The sequence below is a fragment of the Girardinichthys multiradiatus genome, chromosome 3 (assembly GCF_021462225.1).
Source record: "Girardinichthys multiradiatus isolate DD_20200921_A chromosome 3, DD_fGirMul_XY1, whole genome shotgun sequence".
Lineage (NCBI taxonomy): Eukaryota > Metazoa > Chordata > Actinopteri > Cyprinodontiformes > Goodeidae > Girardinichthys > Girardinichthys multiradiatus.
The window spans coordinates 13,877,213-13,897,126 of record NC_061796.1 but is presented as its reverse complement, the minus strand read 5'-3'; positions in this window follow the sequence as shown (position 1 = coordinate 13,897,126).

The following is a 19,914-nucleotide window of genomic DNA, read 5'->3' as shown; positions in this document are numbered from 1 at the left end:
AGTTTTCTTATCAATGTAGGACCATGTGTGTCATTCTGCTGTTCCCAAAGACACTCATAGGTGTGTTGATAGTCCATAAAATGGAAGTGGTTGAAGTGGCAAGGATCAGACTGGGGAAAACTCTCTTTCCCAGAAAGCCAGCTGAATAACAGGAACTAACTCTGCATAAACTCAAATGACAAAATAGACAAGACAGAAGGAAAAAAGGAAGGATTAGATATAATGAGAAGAAGATGCTTCCACTAAAACACACAGAAGGGAAGCTATCTTCAGCTTATTATATGAAACTGATGAATAAAGACACTGACACCCAAAATTGCTACAAGTCACTTCCACTTACTGTTAGATGACTTTTGGCTCTGACAATGGAGATTTAGGCTTCAGTTAATGTTGCTACTACGTCTAAACGATTGCAATACAAGAAGAGCTGATCGGGGTCTTCTTACACACCGTGCAGACTGAATTTATAGTAAATCAAACCCAGCAGAGAATATAGTGCAAGCATACCCTGGCAGGTGGGGAGTGATGGGATTCCAGGTCCCAATAAGTAACACAATCTGCCTGTGCCACTTGTCTCGGTATGGACAATAAACCCAGGTTCTCCTCGGCAGACAAAGAGGCTCCTTGTGAGAGAGGACGGCTCTTCAGGGAGAATGAGACGTCCCCGCCAACAGAAATAAAGATGGATGAGATGGAGATCTTTGTAAAAATGTGGAAGCTTTCAAACGAAAGAAGGAATAAGATCTTCGGTCCTGTGTGAGACATCAATCAGCTCAGGAGGATCTCCTTGTCTTTCTGTGAGGAGAACAAATGCTAATCTTTTGATCAGCATAAATTAAAAGCTTTTCATGAAAGAACATCCTTTTACGTCCCAATGACAAATCTTAAAGAAAGACATTTAAAGTATCTTAAAAAAAACATTTCAAGTCTGCTCTTGATATACCTTCTCATATGGGAGTAAGGTAGATTCTTGACTGTTTGATGCATCACTTCTGCCTAACGTTTTTACTTGAAGGAATAAAAGGTAAATCATTTACTTATATGTATGATTTAAATAGCTTTGTCTGACTTAAGTTATCCCTTTTAAATTAATTTATTTTTTGCATTTCGATCACACAGCTGCTGAATAGAAATGTAGAAGCATCAGTAGATTTATTTTTTAGCCATGTGTGCTACAGCACAAGGACTTACAAAGCTGCCCAACTGGAAGAAAAGAAAAGAAAGAGGAAAAATCTGCTGTATTACTATTATACTCTCATGGAGAAAATTTGCTGGATTATCACTGAGGTTTCATTGCATGGTCTGCTGTAATGTTTAAGATGTGATCAAGCTGGAAAAAAGTGGTGGAAAGATTGTTGCGGGACATATTTGGGAGCAAGCTGGCTTGGGGATGGGAATTTCTGCTGAATGTTTCTGAGGTAAATGTCCTGTTTAGTGGTAGCTGCAGCTGACTTGTGTTGTGGAAATAAAGTGAGTAAGGCAAGACTATTTCTTTTAGAAAAATAAAAATATGACTGAAGCTGCACTATTGCTGCTACAGAAATGATAAACTGAACTGGAAATCTACTGCATGCTAGCAAAGATTTTTGGGAAATTGATCATATTGTAGAAAGTTTGCACGTTTATTCTTTTGGAGACAATCTGCCCTGGCCCACCAACCCCCTTAAACATCCACATCTGTGCAGATACCAAGAGGAGCAGTCAGTGTCATATTCACACTGGACTATGAGGCATTAATCATGCTAGTTACCAAGGAACTCACCAACTAATATATTTGCTGCAGCTTTCCAAACCATCTTACCAGAATTTTATCACAGTTATCATGTCATATCTTGATGCAGCCAAAAAGACCTGTTCAAGATTTGGCAGAGCCAATAGCGGATTTTAAATATTATGGTGCAGTTCTCAGCTGGTTTGAAAAAGTCCTTAATAAGTTGGTATTTAAAGCCTTTTCCAGGTTTTTTTTTTTTGTCCTTGCCTTGTAGTTTCCTTGAGGTTCCCCCCCTTGTCTAGATTTTACCAGCATCACTTAAAAGCATAATTTTTATGACCAACACAGTAAGAATAAATACCTCCAACTGGCTCCTCAGGGCTTTCTTATGAGTTCTTGTCAGGTTAAATCAAAATCACCTATATGAAGGCACTGAATGTTAAGGTACTGATTGCCATGCCTAAATAGATATAAATATAATGTTACATTTTGATGGCATGTGTGTTAGTAGAATACCAACTGAATTATCAGGTCTTTATGGCATCTGTTTGAAATAAAAACACTCACCATTGTCAAATGTTCTTTGACTGAGTAAACGTTTTGATGTTTTTCCAGCATTTCATAACTGCAGCACAGAGGTAATGTAACTTCTTCAGTTACTTCCTGTAATTTCTCATGTCATTGATATTTCTTTACTTTTAGCCTTTGCCAGGCAGCAGTTGTGTACCTATTTCTTCAGTCACTCCATCTCCAATTTCCCTCCAGCTGTCAATCCTCACATCTTCGCGCTACATTTAACACCAGCGTCTAATAACTTAAACTAACTGCAACACACTGTCCATTTCTCCGCTTTGAGGTCAGCTTTCAATCCTGAAATATGGAGTTGGAGCATATTTAGTGATGGAAACCACCAGAAGTGCTAAAAATACTTCACCGAGCCTGGTAGCCACGAAGCTCCATCACACACTCATTACCACACGACCTGAGGTTGGGAGGGGAGGAGAGAGGAGGGGATGTGGTCAGGAGAGAGAGGCACAACGTGTGTGTGTGTGTGTGTGTGTGTGTGTGTGTGTGTGGGTGTGTGTGTGTGTGTGTGTGTGTGTGTGTGTGTGTGTGTGTGTGTGTGTGTGTGTGTGTGTGTGTGTGTGTGCTTCCAAGAGAGAAGAAGGGAGAAAAGTTAGGGATGTGGTTTAAAAAAAGGAAAGAGAAGTGGAGAAGGAAAGAGTAAAGGAAGAGATACAAAATGTTGGTGAGTTTGTGTGGGGGTGTTAGTGGGCCTCTGTGTGTGTATCTGCCTGTTCAAACTCAAGAATGGTTGTGGTCAGATGCATTAGCATTATATGATATTTCCTTTGGTCTCCTGCAGTTTTTGAATAGTGGCACATTATACATTTGCTGGACTATTTCTGAAAACTTACATCATTTCATTTCTGAAAAATTAGCAGTTTGTCTGGATAAAACTTTTTCTCTGATCTCCCCTTTCCTCTTGTCTTTCCAGTCTTCTCTCCATCCTGCTCACTTCTAGCTACCTTCCCTTTTTTCCTCTGAGTGTCTCTGATTTATTCCCTGGTTTCCGTCCGTCTGTTTGTCTGTCTGTCTATCTTGTGTTCACTGTTCCAGCTGCTTTGTCCCTGCAGGACGATCAATCCTTCTCCTCAACCGGTACCTGGCCCTTGTTCAGCGTCCACACACACATTACCCCCACATGAACAGATACACAGCCCCGTGTACGTATGCGGACACATGTAGTACAAACATACGCACACATATACGCACATCAGGAGGTTGGAGGGGCAACCCGATCCTTTAGTCAACCTTGGAGCGAATCACACAGATGGAACTTCCAGGTTTGGGTCGACAGCTGAAATCAGGACTAACAAGATCTCTGTCTCAGTGGGCAAAGCAGTGTGCTGGCAACATTTTAGGTTTTATCTTAGCTAACCACCAGTAACTTTATAAAACTGCTAGTGTTATACATTTTGTTTTGTTGAAATAAGCATTTTTACCGTTTTACACTTTAATTGTTGTATTTCAACAGTCTTATTCCCAGCACATCAAAGGCATTAGTTCTTGTTGATCTCTAAGATTATGTACCACACTTTGATGTTTGTATTTTAAATTGGCCAGCTGTTTTAAAGTTAAATGCCGAACACCAAACTCGGGCACCAGTTTCTAGCACAATGGCCACCCATGAACAAAGTAGTAATAGCAAAGTCTCCAACTCCAGTGGACAAGGAAGTCAGAATACATGTTTTTCTGCTTGGAGACCTAGCGGACTGGCATCCTACTCAGCGGTTTAAAAGTGCTTTGTGGTGAACCCGGTATGTGTGTAATGTGTTATGAGGGTGAATAACTGCTTATGACCAAAACTATAATTCTAAAAACTAAAACTCTGGTGGCATTTAGGTAGGCTTTGAAATAATTTTTTATTAATTAATTTTTTAGTTCATGAATTTTTTCTGCTGTTCTAACCAGCATTGTTACTCTGATCTGTGTGTACATGTCAGCTCTCCCATTTCTCCTAACATCTGTCACCAGAATAGCCCACTCTATATTTGTGAGCCATGCTCCTGTTGTCTAAACATTGTGACAGTGAATGGAAGCAGCTGAAAGTCTCACTTGTACCTGCTCTAATGTAGCTGTCTAAAGTCCTTCTGAGGACACCGTCTGATGTGTCACTTAAGCTCTAAGCCTGTCTACTCTTAATTTTGTCACATGTTTTTTGACCGTAAAAAGTCAGTTAAAGCTATATACACGTTAAAGCTTTTAGAAAAATCAGATAGAGCTGCAATAAAATTATTGTGGGTAAACATGCAGGTCAAATAAATAGTCAGTCAGTCAGTCATTTTCTACCGCTTATTTTATAGTGGGTTGCAGGGAAGCTGGTGCCTATCTCCAGCAGTCTATGGGCGAGAGGCGGGGTACATCCTGGACAGGGTCAAATAAACATTGGTTACCAATTTAATTTTATAAAGGAATTCTAAAACATCAGTAGACATTTTGTATTTACCTAAAAAACAGCTTCTCAACCTGCTGTCACCAATAACAGTCTGGCTGCTGACTCCGTTAGAGCTATTTGTGATCGCTATGGCATGAAATGTGTTGTGTCCTCACTCCTATGCCTTGGACTGTTCTTTTTCCTTAAAGCCATTCTGCATAAATCTTATGTGTGTGTTCACCTGTGACACAGTGATTTCCTGACCCTGTATTTTTTTTTTTATATTTGAATATGTTCACATAGTGGTTTTAAAAACAAACCTTCAATTGAACAAGCTTCAATTCTCTCAACCAAGTGGTTGACAACCAGGTGCACCTTTTACTGTATAGGCCTTCAAGATTTCACTAATTGCAGAAATGTCCCCTTGACCACAAAGTAGACCAGAGGCCAAAGTGTGTTTTTTGGTTCTCTGTCAGTTATACACGAAATTTTACTCCTATTTGTTATTGCTGGTGATTCAGAAGTCAAAATCTACACAGGTCGTCAAGATCTTGTTTCTGTCTGGCAAAACAGCTCGTATTCCATCAAGCTGATATTTGTGAAGGGAGAGGTAATGTAAAAATAATGAAGGGGAGGCCCCATGTACCCCCAGCAAATATGATACACTGCACCATTTACCTTTAAAAGAATTTTCAACATGGATCAACCCCAGGAACTGCTGAGAGGAAAAATATTTCCACTCAGCATGTTGAAAACAAGTGCTGCCCAACTTTTGGACACATCTGAAAGAAATATGCTTTATTTCTATAGAGATTTGGGTTGACTCCCAATCGTGTTTGAAAGTCAGAATTTCTGTGTTCAGAGTACAAAGAAAATCAGCTGAAACATTCCTAGAAATTGGAATTCTGACTTTAAAACCTTGAGGTTTCTCACAGACCCTGACTTCAACATCCACTATGTCTGTCTCACAAATACAAAGTAGTAAAAAATGCACTTCTGGTTCTTTAAAAAAAAACTTCTTACTGTTCAGATTTGACAATAAATTCGTTAAAAGCAGATTTAGAGTATGGTTTACTAAAAATCTTGCAAATCCCCGATCTCAGAATGAGAAGAAGACATGCCTCTACGTCCTGTACAGTGCACAGTACAGTAAACAAGTGGAATATTTAACCACAGGCATTAACAGGCATTGACTGAATTTCAACATTACCAGGTGTTTAGGCTTCATGAACCATTTTCCTTAGATCATAGGTGTACATTTATTTTTCCAATAGAATATACATTAAACATCATTAATACTGACAACAATTCAAAGCAATTTGTGAAAGTTGTTTTAACTCTCCTTTTTTCTGAACAAATTATTTTTAAATGATTCAATGAGTCAAATTAGGACAATTCGTAAAGCAACGCATATTTACATTTGTAACTTAAAATAATGCAGTATCTGCAGTATCTACAAAGCATGCATCAGATGGGAGAATGTTCATGCCTGCCATTAAAGACTATAGACTTAACTTGGACTAGGTAAAATGACTTGTGTGTTATGATCCTTAGGTGTTTGGGTTTGTGGGGTTACTTTTATGTCTCTGTTTTCATTATTTTCCTGTTGTTTGTGTTCTACTTGTTGCTTTATTGGTTCATTTTCTTTGTTCAGTTTCTTTGTTTATTCTTGTGTTCTATTCCCTGTACATTTGAAATTGTTTCTGCTAGATCTTTCCCCTTGGTTTGATAGTTTCTTTGTATCTCAGTTCAGCTTCATTCATGTTAAATAGTCTCCTTCCCTGTTTCCCTGCTTTTATTAAGTTGCTCCATGTTTACTCCGATTAGCTCACTTGGTTCCTTTGTCATTTCACATTGTTCACTGCCATATTCTCCTATTTATATACCATGTACTCTGTTCCACTGTCAGTCTGCCTGTTTCTCTGCTTGTGCTGTATGTCCTGTTCTCCTTGTGCCACACCACCTGTACGTTTTCTTTTTTATTTATTAAAGAGCTCTTTTGCCAGTAGAACTACACTTGGGTCCTTCTCTAAACAAACACGATATTGTGAAGATCTTTCTGTCTCAAACAGAACTTGAGCATGTTGCTGCTGTGCTGGGTTCCTTCAAAGCAAAATAATTAATTGCCTGTTTTAAACACATTTTATTGATTGCAAAATTGACTGAATTTGGACTGTACTTTTATAGCCTACTACTGAAAGTGCTTTACACTATAGCCACATTAACTCAATCCCACTCACATTCATGGTGGAGTGGAGGCCTGAGGAGATAAGGGAGTCGGAAGGAGCTTGAAGCCTGATGGTGGAGATAAGGTGGAGGAGGGTCGAAGCTCAGCTAAAGAGCAGGAGATTCTGCAAAGCCTTTAAAGCAAAGCCTGGAGGGATGATTGGCTGAAGAGGAATGTGGATCAGGAGGTCATTGGTTGGAACGGAGAACGTGGTGGAGTAGTTAGATGGAGCTGGAAGTGGAGGTGAGTCTTCCAGGTTGCATTTTTGTCAAAACTCCATTTTAGGATTAAGTGCCTTACCCTGGGGAACATTGACACGTGACAGAAGGAAGCTGAAGTCAAATTCCCAACTTTTAGATTGTAAGACCGTTACTCTTCCCACTGAGCTGTAGTTGCCCATAGATTGTATGACTTTCAACTGGGGCCTTTCTGCATGGAGTTTACATGTTCTTCCTGTGCATCCTTGGGCTCTTTCTGGGTATTCCAGAGTTCCCCCACAGTCCAAAAATGGGCATGTTAGATTAATTTATCTCAATTAAAGGTTTCCATTTTGTCTCTGTGTTGCCCTGTGATGGACTAGTGAACTGTCCAGGATGTATCCTGTCTTTCAACCATTGAATACTGGAGATGAGCACCGGCCCCATCATCAGCCTGCAAGGATTAAGGAGTATAAAAGATGGCTGGACCTTTAATTGAAACATGGATAAGATGTTATAACACTAGACCTGAGCACAGGTTGGTTTGTGTGTGTGTGTGTGTGTGTGTGTGTACAGTTTTTGTTCTCTCTCTCACCCCTCCACTAGGGGGCGACAGGTGGGTGCTTCCACACAGCTGAGAACCATCAGAGGTAATCAAGTAGACTGCTTTTAAGCAGATTGCTATTCTGCCCAGAGTGGTAATCCAACCAACTGACACTGAGCTGTATTTCTGTATTGTCAAGGCTTGGTGACTTACCTGAGCTTTTGTCTTAAAGTGGATTCCAGTCCTAATCCTGGTTCTGCCCAAGGCACCTCGTTGTGTTTGTCGGACCAAACGGCCTCCTTCCTCCTCCAGAAAAGAACCACTTCAGGAGATTACCCACCTCACCGTCAGCTCTGAAATCAGCCTTTCACCTGCCTGTCCACCCTCCAACATCCCATCTAGGTGGCTTGAAAGTAATAGAGAGAGAACCCCAATCACCACACAACAACCTCTCCTGTCAAACTCCATCATGGTGTGACTTACCTGTTCCGCTGGAAACATCAGACCTACAGAACAGTAAGATTATTTCTTTTCTAACCATGATTCTGCTCTTACTCAAGGCCATCTTATTTACCTACCTCTCTCCCTCAGTAAGCTGCCTTGCCCGACCCAGAACCCAAGACAACCACACTCTTGCTTCTTGTGACTCAATAAAGCCGTTTAAACTTAAGTTCAGCCTCTTTGGTTTTCTCCTGCACGAGTCTTCTAGTCCATAGCAATAACATAAAATCAGTGTATTGCCATTCTTAACCCTGATATGAATGTAAAGCTGGGGATATACCTTTGCACAACAGCTGTATCAAGACAATTTGACAATTCCTGTTTTCAGATAATTGCCTGTATGCACCAGTTGCTAAAAGAAAGTTTGTAGAGGAATTGCATTCCTAATACAACTCTAACTCTTACTAAGGCACTTTGGCTGTATGAATGTTAGTTTTTTACCCTATGTAACATTTGGCAAAATTCCTAAAATTCTCTCTGTGCTTATATTTTGACCAAATAAGCTTGTAAAAACAAATGTGCTCTCAAACTGTACCTGATAAATGCTTTATACCTTATTGTACCTGCATGTGAAAATGTATCCTTGGTTTTCAACTAACAATATCACACAACTACATCATATGTCTTGATGCAAAAATCCTTCTACTCTGGGTATTTAACTTCAATAAACTATAGAAAGATTAAATTACCTGTGACATTAAATTGCATAGTGTTATACACATAAAGGTACACCTTTAGATAGATAGATAGATAGATAGATAGATAGATAGATAGATAGATAGATAGATAGATAGATAGATAGATAGATATCTCAAAATGTAGTTTTACACTAGAAGATTCAAATCTCTTGATCTAACATTTGATTCTCACTTGGTCCCTTTTGGATCCTTCCTTTCTCAGGAAGTCAGAAGTCAATTATTGTAGTCCTATATTTCAGCAGATACTTCAAGGAGTTGTCTGGATAAACATAATCACGTGCTTTGGCCTATATATGTCAAAGAGTCCAGATCCTTCTAGGTAAATACATGACCTCAGAATACGCAGAGACAGTCAGACAAAAGAAATCTGTGATGAGAGAAGTAGAAAAATGAGGCGTGCAGAGAGACAGAGAGATGAAAGTCAAAAAGACAAAAAATAGTAGAATGAAAATAAAGGTTGGTGGAAACATGACACTGAGGAATAATTAGTGTTAAAGTTAAAAAACGTTTGTAAAAATATATTTCTTCACTTACCGAGCAGACGATGTGTTAATTATGGTCTACAGTCTTTAAATTGTGGCAGACATGATAATGATGAGGAGGAGGGAACAACGAGGAGTGAAGAACAGAGCAGCGCTCACATGCAGGACTAGGTGTTGATATGAGGAGGTGAGACGAGATCCAGTTGAGGCCAAAAGGTGAAGGTGTTAATATACTGGATGTGAGAGGAGAGAAGAGTCGAACAGCTCAGAGAGCTGCAATGAGAGGACAGGAGTTGTAAATATAGCTGGGTTTTTTGGAGAAGAGCTTGACTTTGCAGCTGTTAAACATGATGGTAGTTTATTATTGTCTTTCATTGTTATTGGAATGTAATCTTCTGAGCATATTACTAGATCACAGATCCCATGCAGAATCGTCATGCTTCAGTTGTTATCAACAGTGTTTTGCTAAAGTATTTATGCTGCTTCAACCATTCCGCAGTTTGCCACACTGCAACAGCAAACTTTAATCTATTTTAATTGGATTTTATGTGATGGACCAAAAAGAGGTAGTCCATAATAGAAGAGTGAAAAGAAAACATTTTGAAAAAAATAAGAAATTTCAAAGTATGACGTGCATTTGTATCCAGCCCCCTTTACTCTGATTCCCCTAAATAAAACTGATTGCAACAAGGTCAACTAATTAGTAAATAGAGTTCACCTGTGTGTAATTTAATCTTAGAATATACCGCAGTTCCATGAAAGTCTCAGAGGTTTCTTCCTGAACATTAGCAAACAAACAGCATCATGAAGACTGAGGAACACCTTAAGAAAAACTTCACTGTTCAACAATCCACTTGTTACCTGCTGATTGTTTAATTAAAATCTGCATTTTAAAGTTTGCGACGGAGGCAATAAAAAAACACAACAAAGTGGAAACATAACAGGAATTTTATGTTTCACAGAAGAAGAATCACATGTTCTGGTAAGAATTAACTCATCAACCAAATTCCTGCTTATTCGCCCTCCTTCTCCCTTTCTGTCCCTCTTTCCACCGCACTCTGTGATGTTCCAAGAAGTTATGCTCATCTCCCCTGAGATCCACCTGATGCTTCTGACAGAAGGTAAGCGAAACAGAAGAGACACGTTGCTTCTCAAGAATGTCATCTTTACCCCTGCCATACCACGTTTCAAACACACAAACAGACCCTCATTACATTTCTGGCTTACAGAAGCCCCCCACTGCACCACCTTCCAACTACCCCTACACATCCACCCGCCCTCCACACACACACAGGCAGATTTGTTCTTTAAACATAACCATGACTTCAGTTTAAACCACCGTTTAACTGCATTTTTTACTCCATGCTGAATTCAACCCACAACAAGTAGTAGAACATAATTTACTTGCATGTAAACACACACAGCAACCCCCAAAGACATATATGGCCAATTTTTGCCCCAGGTGGAAAGCTACTTACAATTTTAAACACACACATATGTTAAAAGGGCCTGATAGAAGAATACAAACATACTGAAGAATGAAAGAGCGTCACATATAACCATTTTACTTAGGGCTGGAAATCAATAAAATAGTTTCTTAAATGACCAAATATGCTTCACCTCTTCACATAAAGTCCATAAATGGCACTAGGAATTAAAACCTAACAACATATTAAGTCATTTTTTTAATTTGATGACAAACATTGAGCTCATGTAGCTGCAAAGATTTTCCAATATATCGGAACTGACCCTACATATATCTCATGAGAATGTCTCTGGGAGAAAGTCAAATTTTATGATGTAATTTAAAGGGGGACAAAAGAGAGTCTTTCATTCTCCGAGCGATATGTTTTAATTTAATTGATTTCTGTAAAGAACTGAAGAAGCATCTTGTGTTGTACGTTCTAACAAAGGCCCCCTGGTGGTCACAGTTTGTAACACTCCTGTCTGGGTTATAAAATAATAAAGGGAGGCCTACACAAAAGACAGAAGGAAGAAGACTAGAAGAAAGCCTGCACTACTACTATGCAGTGTTAAAATCAGCATCTTTTATTCAACACACTAGAGGAAAAACCCTGGCACACATTATAGGCTACACAACACACACATCCACTCTTCATCACTGCGTAACTTAGCCTTTCAGAAGTAAATAAATGTCTTTAATAGACAAAGCTATAGTTTTGAAGTGTTCATTTGAACATAAAGTGAAGCTTTGAAGAAGAAGGTGTAAACAACACCACTAAATATAACACTGGCAGCTTTGGGACCAAATTATAATACAGACTGTATTTCACATCTCCTTGGCTTTACTGACCTTTCTAAAGAATGACTTGATTTGTGTTAGGCAACACGGCCACATTGTTAGTGTTAGACACTAAATGCAATTACTGTAATTTAGAATATAAAACTGCATGATTGTGGTTGGATACAAATAACAGATACCCTAAATGAAAACCATTGCAACCAGTTACCTTCATTAACTTACAGTCTACCTGTCTGTAAGTTAATCTCAAGTGCGGCTGTTCTGTGAAGGCCTCAGAGGTTTGCTGGAGTACGTTCATGAACAAATAGCATCAAGGAGACCAAAGAACACAGCAGACAGGTCAGGGAGAAAGTTGGGGAGAAGTTTACAGAAGGGTTAAGTTATATATCCAAGCTTTGAGCGTCTTGAATTGCGCTGCTCAAGGTGGCAGCAGGTTGGAGTAGCTCTATTACTTTTGATTCTGATTTATTCTTTTTTGGGAACTATTCCTCTTGTGGTGGATACAGTTGATTTTTTTTTTTTTTTTTTTTGGACAACTGTCCTCTCCGGTGTCGGATGCTGTGCAACTTGAAGGATTTTTCCTAATACTTTCTACTTTTGGACATTTGTTATGATGCATTGCCATGGCAATGGGGTTGTTTCTTACAACCGGGAGCAGCTGATTAATATCTCAAAAGCTCAAATAATACTTCAACTGCAACCCCAAATCCCTGATGAGTTGAAAAGGAGACGCCGTGGATGCAGAGTAGGAGCTAAGAGAAAAGAGAGAAGGAGGAAGTTCAAACCATCTCTTCCGTCAATTATGATGGGCAATGTGAGATTGTTGGGAAACAAGTTGGATGAACTTCAAGCCCTACAAAGGAGCCAGCCAGAGTACCGGGCATGCAGTATTATGTGTTTTACTGAGACATGGCTGCAGGATCATATCCCCGACTCCAGCGTCTCTCTGCTGGGCTTTTTAACCATACGAGCAGACAGAGATTTAAAGAGGAGCGGCAAATGTAAAGGAGGTGGACTGGCAGTACTTGTGAACAACAGATGGTGTAATCCAGGACATGTAACTGTGAAGTGTCATGTCTACAGTCCAGATATTGAACTGTTGGCAGTAAGTTTTCGTCCATATTATTTACCCACAGAGTTCACCAGTGTTATTTTGGCAACAGTTTACTTTCCACCTTCCGCTGTTGCTGACACTGCATGTGATGCCAACAGCTCAGTTGTTGCTAAGCTAAAGACACAAAACCCCAATGCTTTTGTGGCAATTTCTGGTGATTTTAACCATGCTTCACTCTCTGCTATGCTTCCAACGTTTCAACAGTTTGTCAGCTGCTCTACCAGAGAAAACAAAACATTGGATTTGTTTTATGCAAATGTCAAGAAGTCATACATCTCTACAGCAAGACCTCCTCTAGGCAAATCAGATCACAATCTTGTTTTTCTCTGCTCGAAATATAAGCCCCTTGTTCAGAGGCAACCTGTAATAAAGAGGACTGTGAGAAAATGGCCACAGGAAGCTGAAGAAGCTCTGCAAGGTTGCTTTGAGGCTACAGACTGGGACGCACTGTGCCAGCCACAAGGAGAGGACATCAATGCCATGACTGAGTGTGTAACCGACTATATAAACTTCTGTGTGGATAACATCATCCCCAACAGAACCGTGAGATGCTTCCCCAATAACAAACCTTGGATCACCAGTGACCTGAAGGACCTGCTTAACAAGAAAAAAGAGCCTTCAGAAAAGGAGACAGAGAATTACTTAGGAGTATAAAGAAGCAACTTAAAGTCAAGATAAGAGACAGCAAGGAGGTGTACAAGAAGAAGCTGGAGAACAAGCTCCAGCAAAACAATATCAGAGATGTGTGGACAGGGATGAAGAAGATCACAGGCTTCAAGCAGAGGGATGATCGGACCGATGAAGGTCTGGACAGAGCCAATGAACTGAACACATTCTTCAATAGGTTCAGTTCAGAAACAAGCTTTGCATCCTCCTCTCCTGCTCACAGCCAAACAGACATTCCACCTTCCTTTGACCCACAGGACCCACAGCTGTCCAGTAACACCTCAAATTTTTTATCTTCCACCTTAGCCCTAGACCCTTCTGCTTCTACATGTTTGCCTTCAACCATATCAGAAGATGCTGATGCTTCCTTTGCTTCCCCCTTCCACCTGTGTGTCTCAAGAAGTCAAGTTAAGATGCAACTGGAGAGACTGAATCGGAATAAGGCTGCAGGTCCAGATCATGTCAGCCCTAGAGTCCTGAAGGGCTGTGCAGAGCAGCTCTGTGGGATTCTGCAGCACCTCTTCAACCTTAGTCTGGCCCAGAAGAAGGTTCCGGTGTTGTGGAAGACCTCCTGTCTTGTTCAGGTACCAAAGAAAACTCACCCATCAGTCCTCAATGACTATAGACCTGTTGCCCTGACATCCCACATCATGAAGGACCTAGAGAGACTCTTGTTGGCCCACCTGAGTAAGCAAACAGTAAACCATCAGGACCCCCTTCAGTTTGCTTATCGCTGAGGAGTTGGAGTTGAAGATGCCATCATACACCTGCTTCAACAAACCCACTGTCATCTGGACAAAGCCAGCAGCACTGTGAGAATCATGTTCTTTGATTTCTCCAGTGTATTTAATACAATCCAACCTGATTTGCTTTGTCAGAAACTCCAGAAGACTCAGGTGGAGGCCTCAACAATCTCCTGGATCAAAGACTACCTGACAAACAGACCACTGTGAGACTGAAGGGTTGTGAGTCTAACCAGGTAGTCAGCAGCACAGGAGCACCACAGGGGACTGTACTCTCACCATTCCTTTTCACTCTGTACACCTCAGACTTCCAGTACAAGACAGACTCCTGTCATCTGCAGAAATACTCAGATGATTCTGTAAGATGGACCTCTACAGGAGATCCTTCCTGCCCACAGCCATCAGCATCTACAACGTCTCTTTGAAGAAACCTTCATAATGAGCTACAACATTTAATTTCCCTTTGGGATTAATAAAGTATTTTTGAATTGAATTGAATTGTGCTGCTCTGTTCAAACATACAACTGCAAACCTACCAAGATATGGCTGACCACCTAAGCTGACAAGCTGGACAAGGAGGGCATTAACCAAAGAAGAAGCCAAGAGGCCCATGGTAACTCAGGGGGATCTGCAGAGATCTATAACTCGTGCAAAATTCTGACCTTTATGGAAGAGTGACAATATGGCCATTGTTGAAAGAAAGACATAAGAAGTCCTGTTGGCAGTTTGCTACAAGCCTTGTAGGGGACACAGTAAACATGTGGAAGGATGTGTTCTGGTCAGATGAGACAAAACCTAAGCTTTTTGGCCTGCATGTTAATGCCTTTGTCTCTGTGGTAAGGACAACTAACACTCCACATTAAACTAAACCTTTCATCACCATGGTGACACATGGTGATTGCAGCATTATGTTTTGAAGATTCTGTTCTCTCAGAACAAACAGAGAAACTGGCCAGAATTGATGGAGCGCAATACAAGTCTATCCTGAAAGAAAACCTGTTGGCTGTAAAAAGTTTCAGACTGGGGGAAAACTCCCCTTCTAGCACGACAACACTTCTGCAGTCAGAGCAAAAATTGAATGTTTTAGATCAAAACATGTTCATGTGTCAGAATGGCTTCTGCTGTAGAACGACGTTCTGAAGAAAAAGCGTAAAATTTCAGTCTCTCCATGTGTTTTGAAAAAAATAACATGCAGCTTGAACTGCAGTGACAGGTGGCTAAGAGTTGCTGAACACAAATGCTCACCACCACAAAGATTCTTTTATTTCTTTTTTTTTATGAGGGTTTCTCATAATGAGCTACAACAACATTTAATTTCCCTTTGGGATTATAAAAGTATTTTTGAATTGAATTGAATTATAGTATGTTAAGCTGTTTAATATCAACCTTTGGTTCAGAGTTTTATATTGTTCTTAGACAGAGGAGACTTTGCACTCATGGATCAGCTACTGTTATGCAGTTTAGTTCAATTTTGTGCATTTGTGCTCCTAAAACATTAGTTGCTTGCACAATACTATACTTGTTTCCACACAGTGTCAGGAAAACTTGAAGCTGGCATAGCCCCACACGCTACATGGTAATTCCAGAGTTATTACAGACAGTTTTTCTTTCAGACAGACAACGCCGTATGAGGGACTCGAGAACTTGACAGAAATGTTTAAAAAGCAGCCATGTTTGCAAGAAACTGCCAAATATGGGTTGCGGATTTCAGATCAGATTAACAGACATCCTACTGCCGCCTCCAAGGAAAACAAATCTCTGCTGTGATGAGGTGACGCTTCCAGTCCCTTAGTGCCAAACCAGAAAAAACAAGTCAGAAAAGAAGAGGAGAGAGAGGAAGAGACAGGTAAACCCTGGAGGCAGCAAGTTAAACAGGCAGGAATAAAAACCGAGAAATTATAAATCATTGAGGTTTGACAGTTCACATTACTATTGTAACAGAAGACAAATATGTTTTATGTTTTACATTATAATTATATTATTTTTCCTCAGAGTTTTGTGTTTTACTTAAATTTTTTTAAACCAATATTTTGTCACATTTATATTACATAAAACTAACTTGCAAGGGTGACAGTGAAGAGGAACAATTTTAAAGGGGTTTGAGAATTTTAATGTTTTAATATTAAAACAAATGAATTTACAAAGAATGTTTAAAAACCACAACTATTTACCAAAGTGTTAGATAGAAAAGTTTAAAAGAACAAGCCTGAGCAGACATTAAAAAAACATTAACAATACTGTAATGCAGAGGTCTTCATTACTGAGACTATTTTTATTCAAATAACTCATAACTTTAATTCAATTCAATTCAATTCAGTTTTATTTATATAGCGCCAATTCACAACACATGTTGTCTCAAGGCACTTCACAACAGTCAGGTACATACATTCCTATTAATCCTAACAATTGAACAGTGCAGTCGGAGTTAGCGTTTTATTCAAATTGGATAAAAAGTTTTTCTATCTAAGGAAACCCAGCAGATTGCATCCAGTCAGTGACTTGCAGCATTCACTCCTCCCGGATGAGCACCTTTGCACTTTAACTAGCACTTTAACAAAAACTTTATTTAGCACTGCACTTTAAGCATGGATTTGCACATCAAGAATCATTTGCACACAAGAAGTTTTAACTATTTATTGAATATTTGTTGAGTATTTTGTTAATTAGTATGTAGCCTTTTGTTCCAGGCTCTGCACAGCTGCTCCTCATTAAGAAGTGGGGTGGGTGTTTTTGTTATTCAGAGCAAATAAGATCTACTGTTTCAAAACTTGAGCAAATGTTGGTGTAAAATATGTTAAGAGTGTGAGTGCAGGAGAAGTGCTCTGGTGCCAAGAAAGTAACTCACCTGCCTTTTCTGTGTCCTCTCCAGGGTGTTTGGATAAATACTTCCTCCGGGGTCCAGACACCATTTATAGGTTCTTGGAGAGACTATGGAAAAGTGTGGGGGATTTGTGCACATAGTTTTTGTGGGGTTTTATGGTGTTTAGATGTAGGTCTAAAAATATCAAATATTTATAATAAGTAAGGGAAAATACGTGCATACATTTGATGAAATGTATCAGCTATTTGAGGCTGCAATTGTGTCTTTTAAGGAGTCTTGATGCTGTCAGGCTGAAAGGTGTTGCGCCTGAATATATCCGCTGCTTCTTCCACCTTCCTCTACCTTTAGTGTTATTTCTCACTGGAAAGGCCGCCTGGCAACAAATACTTTTAAATTAGACAGATCATAAAATGTCTCTCGTGTAAAACATTACAATATTAAGGAGAAAAACATCATCATAATATTAAAAATATTCAGTGCATTAAAATGGGTTTTTATTTTAATTTAATTCAGTTTATTTACATAGCGCCAATTCACAACACATGTCGTCTCAAGGCACTTTACAAATTCAGTTTAATTGAATCATACAGATTTCAAGTCAGGGACATACATTCACCGGCCACTTTATTAGGAACACCTGTCCAACTGCTTGTTAATGCAAATTTCTAATCAGCCAATCACATGGCAGCAACTCAATGCAATAAGACATGTAGACATGGTCAAGATGATCTGTTGCAGTTCAAACCAAGCATCAGAATGGGAAAGAAAGGTGATTTAAGTGACTTTGAACGTGGCATGGTTGTTGGTGCCAGACGGGCTGGTTTGAGTATTTCAGAAACTGCTGATCAACTGGGTTTTTCACGCACTACCATCTCTAGAGTTTACAGAGAATGGTCCGAAAAAGAGAAAATATCCAGTGAACAGCAGTTCTGTGGGTGCAAATGCCTTGTTAATGCCAGAGGTCAGAGGAGAATGGCCAGACTGGTTCGAGCTGATAGAAAGGCAACAGTGACTCAAATAACCACTCGTTACAACCAAGGCATGCAGAAGAGCATCTCTGAACGCACAACACGTTGAACCTTGAAGCGGATGGGCTACAGCAGCAGAAGACCACACCGGGTGCCACTCCTGTCAGCTAAGAACAGGAAACTGAGGCTACAATTTGCACAGGCTCACCAAAATTGGACAACAAAAGATTGGAAAAACGTTGTCTGGTCTGATGAGTCTCTATTTCTGCTGCGACATTTGGTTGGTAGGGTCAGAATTTGGCGTCAACATGAAAACATGGATCCATCCAGCCTTGTATCAGCGTTTCAGGCTGGTGGTCGTGGTGTAATAGTGTGGGGGATATTTTCTTGGCACACTTTGGGCCCCTTAGTACCAATTAAACATCATGTCAACGCCACAGCCTATCTGAGTATTGTTGCTGACCATGTCCATCCCTTTATGACCACAGTGTACCCATCTTCTGATGGTTACTTCCAGCAGAATAATGCGCCATGTCATAAAGCATGAATCATCTCAGACTGGTTTCGTGAACATGACAATGAGTTCACTGTACTCAAATGCCTCCACAGTCACCAGATCTCAATCCAATAGAGCACCTTTGGGATGTGGTAGAACGGGAGATTCACATCATGGATGTGCAGCTGACAAATCTGCAGCATTTGTGTGATGCTATCATGTCAATATGAACCAAACTCTGAGGAATGTTTCCAGTACTTTGTTGACTCTATGTCACAAAGGATTAAAGCAGTTCTGAAGGAAAAAGGGGGTCCAACCCGGTACTAGCAAGGTGTACCTAATAAAGTGGCCATTGAGTGTATATTCCAATTAATTCTAATTATCAAACAGTGCTGTCACATTCAGTTTATTATTCAAATTGGTTAAAAAGGTTTTCTATCTAAGAAAACCCAGCAGATTGCATCAAATCAGTGACTTGCAGCATTCACTCCTCCTGGATGAGCATGTGGCTACAGTGGAGAGGAAAACCTCCCTTTTAACAGGAATAAACCTCCAGCAGAACCAGGCTCAGTGTGAGCGGCCATCTGCTACGGCCGACTGGGGGTTTGAGAGAACAGAGCAGAGACACAAAAAAAACAAAGAAGCACTGATCAAGTAGTCCTTATATGGAAAAGAAAAGTAAAACATTAATGGTCGTAGCTCCTTTAGTGACTTTACCTAGGAGAAAGAGACAGATGAACTCTTAGCCAGTTTTCAAGGCTATAGTTTGAAAGAGAGCACATACAGTTAGTCACAGTAGAAGCTCAGCCAGTAGTTATGTCTAGGAGAGGGACAGGGTTAAACACTGAAAGACAGAGCTAAGTGTATCATCTGTATAAAGTGAGCATTAAGTTGTTGGCAGCAGCAGCTTGGCCAATGATTCCCTCCAGGAGGGTGCCACAGCTAAACACAGAGCCAGGCTGAATTTGTAGCTTCTAGAAAGAGAAAAAACAGAGAGAGAACACAGAGTTAAAAGCTGAAATAACGCCAAATAACCAAAATTTGAGAGTTGTATGGGAATGTACTTCTAGAGACTATAGGATCCACCAGTAAACCTGCAGTCTGAGAACGAAGTGCTCTGTTAGGAATATTTGGAACAATCAGATCTCTAATGTACGATGGAGCTTGATCATTAAGGACTTAATGTTAGGGTTAGGATAGAATTAATTTGAAGCCAGTGAATATAGGCAGGTAGAAAAGGGGATATACTAGATGTGTCTCAAATTTAGAATCTCGAATATCACAAATACCAAAGATGATTAATTAATTTTTAATCATCACTGAAATTAAAAAAAGTTAAGTGTCACATAGAATCTAATTTCAGTAAGATTAACTATCAATGGTTCAAGAGAGACATCATTTGTACGCCTTGATTGTAAGTAGATCTGTGTATGATCTACACAAGATGCAATTTGTCTTTAAAATTCTTAAAATTGAGCCAAGCAGAATCATACTAGTAGGGGACCAAGTAGAGAGCCTTGAGGTACTTCACAAGATAGGGGGAAA